At 41.1% G+C, this 6000-nt stretch overlaps 1 pseudogene; it reads left to right on the forward strand.

The window, feature by feature from the left end:
• Positions 1–5659, forward strand: part of LOC126948936 (vomeronasal type-2 receptor 1-like) — a 43889-nt pseudogene extending 38230 nt beyond the window's left edge.
• Positions 5660–6000: the final 341 nt, after the last annotated feature.

Below are 6000 nucleotides of genomic sequence, written 5' to 3' on the forward strand. Positions count from 1 at the left end.
AATTTCATATAGTGTGGTCAGGGAAAGCCTCACCAGAGTGACATTTGAACAGACATTCAAATGAAAGTATGTTCATGCATTACCTAGGGGAAGAATATTTCCAGCAGAGGGAACAGCATCTTCTAAACCCTGAGACGTGTGCTTGGCACTTTGGAGGAACAGTAAAGAAGTCAGCGTGGCTGGAAAGAGTGAAAGAGAGGGAGAGCAGGAAAGGAGGTGAGAGAGGTTAGAGAGGGACAGATCATGCAGGGCCCTGTTGACTTTTGAAGGACTTTGGCTTTTACACTGAGTGAGAGGGGAAACCATGAAAATCTTGACAGAGGAGGGCCATGCTCTGACTCAGGTATCATTGTTTGCCATGTTGCGAATTGGTGGAAGGAGTAGGGTATGGGGGCAAGAACAGAACTAAGGAGACAGTTAAAAGACCATAAAATCATCCAAAATAATGAAGGTAGCCTGGCCCAGGATAGAAGTGATGGAGGTGGCAAAAAGTCATTAGATTCTGGACATCTCATGAATACCTTATAGGTAGAAGACATCAAATCTGCTGACCGGTTGGACCTGGAAGTGTTTTTTTTTTTTTACATCAGACAATTAGAGGACAATACAAAGAATGATTTAAGTCATAATGGTAAACTGAGTCTGGTAGTTGGTGAGAAGGTGGACTTGAGTGGAAGAGAGAGTCCATACAGGCAAGTAATAGAATAGAAGGTTGGAGATGATGGATAGGAATGGTGGTGTTGATGACAGAAATGAGGAATAGGCTTTATGGGATAGTTTTGGACATGTTGAATTTGAGGTGATGGTGGAATCTTAATGTGGGAACATATTGGAAGTTCAGAATATGGAACTAGCTAGAGGTCAGGTGGGAAAGGTTGGTCTTAGAGATCAAGATTTGGGAGTTCTTCTACAGTGATACTGGTGGAAGACAATAGAATGAAGGAACTGCTTTACAGTAAGAGAGAAAACCAGGGGATCAAGGACCACAACCAGGACCCAAGGGAACCCAAGGGAGCTTACATTTCAAGGAGGGGTTGATCAAAAGTGTCAGGTATTGAAGAAAGCTGAAGGAAAATGTGGCTAGAGGAAAATCTCTCAGACATGGCAAGAAGAGTTTTAGTGAGGTAAGTGGGTTGGCAGATAGATCACACAGGTTGAAAAGGGAAGGAATACTGATAAATGGAACGAAAAGGTATCAGCTCATTGTTAATGAAATAATAATAATAATTATAATAATAATAAGGGAATATCGAGAGCTATTTCCAGAAGACTGGATCAGGGGTAAGGAATTCTAGTTCATTCTGTGGTGATTTGATTGTTCATCTTTCAGAATTTGAGAATGCCTTGCTCTCACTTCTTACTGTAATAGGTACTCCTCAAAGTGCATTTAAAATATGATTTTACAGATATATATGTATGAAACATATAAGAAGCTTATCTACTGTGTATACATACTTCTGTAACGTTACGAACCATAACCTAGCTCAGAGATTTCTAGTATTTTCTGTATTATCTAATTCAGATTTACCTGGAAAACTCAACATATGAAAATTCTGATTTGTAAAATAAATGTAAATGTAATCATGCATCTTCCAAAATGATTCTTTGCTTAATGGAAAAGCATTTTATTTCTTAAACAGGAAACTCCCTAATGGATTAAGAAACAAACTATTTAAAAACCTGCATTTATTCTGGGTTTCAAGGCGCACATCCGTGTAGAATGTAAAAGGAGGCCTGTGTTTACTACTGAGATTTTGAAATTCATTTAGCGAGAAAATATTTCAATGCTATGCCTTGTCTGCTTTTCCTTTTGCCCTCCTCCTTCACAAGCAGGAACAGACCTGCCAAATGGTCTCATCCCCAGAGTCCTGTAGGCATGGAGCCTGGTCTGGATCCCCAAGGTTAGAAAGAAGTAGGCTTAGGATTAGCTTTGCATTTCTAGAATCAACAACGAGACTCTCCTTTAGCAAAATTCCTCTCTAGGTTCTCCATGTTGTTATTTTCTTTGTTCATTATCTTCACTCAGGTATCCTGGGTTTCCCGGAAATCACAAAGCTTCCATGGAAATTCAAATGGGCTCTTTCTCAGCCTCATGAGTACTAGAGACAAAGGGCTTTGTTAATCTGTCATATTTGTCTTTGCTAGCTTCCTCATTCAGTGTGTACTGATGCATGTGCTCCTGGGACTTGGAAGGGGATTCGTCAGGGGGAACCAATATGCTGCTTTGACTCCATCCCATGGCTGATGGGCGTGTGTCACAGAAACCAAGTAGAGATGGTAATTTCTTCATTGATATGAGGATGCTATTAAATCAAACATGTTTTTGCAAAGAAGGCCTCAGGAGCTTTCTTTATAAATAGGTATGAACAACTTAGAACAAAAATAATTAAAATCCTTCAAATTATTGGATGTTTTGTGCACTGTGAAAAAAACATAGTATTGTGTTTCAGTTCTGAAGCTGCTACAGTTGGGAAAATACCTACAACCTTGAAGTTAATAGAGGAAAATGCAAAATAAAATATATGAAATGTGAAATATGAGTAGGATTCATAAAAAATATTTTAAAGTATTTGTTTCTGAAAAAATTAAATGCTAGTTATATTCATAATCAGAAGACAGGGGACTTACATAGTACTATGTTTTATTGAATTAGCTCTAATTTGGAGTTATAAGATCTAAAATTTCATCCCTAAAGGCAATTGGCTTAAGGTCATAAGTACTCAAAATTTGTAGGACACATGATTTCTGTAACCCCTGCTCTATGAATTCTTCACTATGGCCTGCCAAATTGTTGCTCTTTATGACCAGAATTTTAATTGGGCTCAGTGTGCTCGGTCTTGTGAAGCATGTTGGAGCAGGTTTATTTTTATCTCTACCTTCTGTTAAAGATAACACAAAGTGTACTTGTCTTTTGTCAAATGGCCCTCAATAGCAATTCTTTATAAAAGAATTTTGAGGGCCAGGCACGGTGGCTCACGTCTGTAATTCTAGCACTTTGGGAGGCCGAGGCGGGTGGATCATGAGGTCAGGAGATCGAGACCATCCTGGCTAACACGGTGAAACCCCATCTCTACTAAAAATACATAAAATTAGCTGGTCGTGGTGGCGGGCGCCTGTAGTCCCAGCTACTCAGGAGGCTGAGGCAGGAGAATGGTGTGATCCTGGGAGGCGGAGCTTGCAGTGAGCTGAGATCGTGCCACTGCACTCTAGCCTGGCGACACAGCGAGACTCTGTCTCGGGGAAAAAAAAAAAAAAAAAAAAAGTAACATTTTCTCAAAATGGAAAACAAGAACTATGTAACCTGAACAACTCCTTGGACCCCACACAGCCCAGTCTCTGCATAGAGTTACATCCAGGGAAGTCCAATACAGCAGTGAAAAGTGATTAAACAGGAATTGCAATCTTTCCTGCATCTTTCAAAGACATTAAAGAGATCAATTTCACAGTCTACTATAAACTCATATCAAATAGTCTTATGTTCTGACATTCTCCCTTATAGCTTCCACCCAGCTAAATGCTCCAGATCTTCTCAATCTCAAGCACCATGTAGGTTCTTCTCCTTCTTCTTCCCTCCCCATCTTCTTCTCCTTCCCCTTCCCCATCTTCTCTTTCTCCTTCTCTTTCTCCTTTTCTCCTTCTCCTGCCCTTCCCCTTCCCCCTCCTTCTTCTTCTCCTCCTCCTCCTCTTCCTTTTCCTCTTCTTCTTCTTCTTCTTCTCTTCTTCCTCATTTTCTTCTTCTTCCTCCTCCTCTTCCTCCCCCTCCCCCTCCACTGCTGCTGCTGCTTCTTTTCTTTCTTTGTCTCTCTCTCTCTCCCGCTCTCTCTCTTTTTGAGTTGAAGTCTTGCACTGTCACCCAGGCTGGAGTTTAGTGGCACTATCTTGGCTCACTGCAACCTCAGCCTCCTGGGCTCAAGTAATCCTCCCATCTCAGCGTCCCAAGTAATTGGGACTACAGGCATGCACTGTCACGCCCAGCTGATTTTTTGTATTATTTGGCAGAGACAAGGTTTTGCCATGTTGCCTAGGCTGGTCTCAAACTCCTGGGCTCAAGTGATCCACTCACCTCAGCCTCCCAAAGTGCTGGGATTACAGGCCTGGGCCACTGTGCCCAGCCTTGTTTTTCTTCTTATCCTCAATTACTCTACCTATTCCTTCGAATCTGCATCTGGAGGGTGAAGAAGGGAAAAGCTCTGAGTAAGCAAAGACAAAATTCCCTCTCATAAGGGTGATATTGAATAAAGACAGAAAACATTTGTATTTTAATCAACCTTATTCCTGTCACAATTCTCTCGATTGTTTTGCCTCAGTAGCTTTAATTTTTTTTACATTTTTTTCATTTGTGGATTGTTCTTGGGTTTATGAGGATACACACCACTCTTCTCAATTAGCTAACTGGAGTAGTAAGAAAGCTTGTTACTGGAAAAGGCCAATGCAGGAAAGGCTGAAACTGAGAAGGGAGACTGACTTTCCAAAACTGAAAATAATTCTCAATCTGTAATATTATCTGTACACTCTAAGGCCATTTTATCACTATTTCTTTTGAGATACTATATATATTCTACATAAAGGGATTTTCAACAAGTCCCCACTCTAGAACTATGAGGGCTCTGGGATATTCACAGTGGAAGGGGACAATTGGATTTCTTTGCAGTCAGTTCTCTGTTCTTTATTCAATAGGTCAAAGGGAGTGTGAACAATGTGATGAAGACTATTGGTCAAATGCACAAAAGAGCAAGTGTGTGCCGAAACAGGTGGAATATCTTGCTTATGATGAGGCCTTGGGATTCACGCCTGTCATTCTTTCTGTCTTTGGGGCATCTGTGGTCTTGGCAATCACAACTGTGTATGTGATACACAGGCACACTCCCCTGGTGAACGCCAATGACCAGCAGTTGAGTTTTCTCATTCAGTTTTCTCTGATCATCACGCTGCTGTCGTCCATGCTTTTCATTGGCAAGCCACACAATTGGTCCTGCATGGCCCGCCAGGTCACTCTGGCACTGGGCTTTTCTCTTTGCCTGTCGTGCATTCTTGGAAAGACTATTTCACTGTTTTTAGCCTACAGAATTTCCAAATCCAAAACTCGACTTACATCCATGCACCCGCTTTATCGGATAATCACTGTGCTAATCTCTGTTTTATTTGAGATTGACATATGTACAGCCTACTTGGTATTGGAACCTCCCAGGGTATACAAGAACATGGAACCTCAAAATGCAAAGATCATTCCGGGATGCAATGAAGGTTCCATAGAGTTTTTGTGCTCGATGTTTGGGATTGATGTCTTCCTAGCCTCGCTATGCTTTCTTACAACTTTTGTGACTCGCCAGTTGCCAGATAATTACTATGAAGGAAAATGCGTCACCTTTGGGATGCTCGTCTTTTTCATCTCTGGATCTCTTTTGTCCCTGCTTATTTGAGCACCAAAGGCAAGTTCAAAGTGGCTGTGTAAATATTTGCAATCTTGGCATTCAGCTATGGTTTGTTGGGTTGTATATTTGCTTCTAAGTGCTTCATTATTTTGCTGAGGCCACAGAGGAACACCGATGAAATTGTTGGTAGAAGAGTCTCTGCCACAGATAAGAGCATCCAACTGACCTCAGCTTCTGTGAGCAGTGAGCTTCACAATACCACAGTGTCAATTGTTCTGGATGACTAGAGTTGTGATTTACATGTGTCCTTCGAAGCTGCAGCGATGATGTGGTTCAACATTCCCTTTCAGGTTGCTCCTATAGCAGCTGCCTACTACTCTCGGGTCACATTGAGGATTTGGGTTTTGGTGGTGTAGTCTTAGCATGGTATATCAAATCTCGTACTATAAGATACCATTTAGCATGAACCAGAATACCTTTTACTATTGAAATTAAAACCTATTTCATTCAAACATTTTGAAATACTTTGGTATAAGGACTAGGCAGTAGAGGATACAGTAGGAGCCAGTTATCTAAAATGATAGATAAGGCCAGATGCAGTGGCTCATGCCTGTAATCCTACCACTTT

The sequence above is a fragment of the Macaca thibetana genome, chromosome 2 (assembly GCF_024542745.1).
Source record: "Macaca thibetana thibetana isolate TM-01 chromosome 2, ASM2454274v1, whole genome shotgun sequence".
NCBI lineage: Eukaryota > Metazoa > Chordata > Mammalia > Primates > Cercopithecidae > Macaca > Macaca thibetana.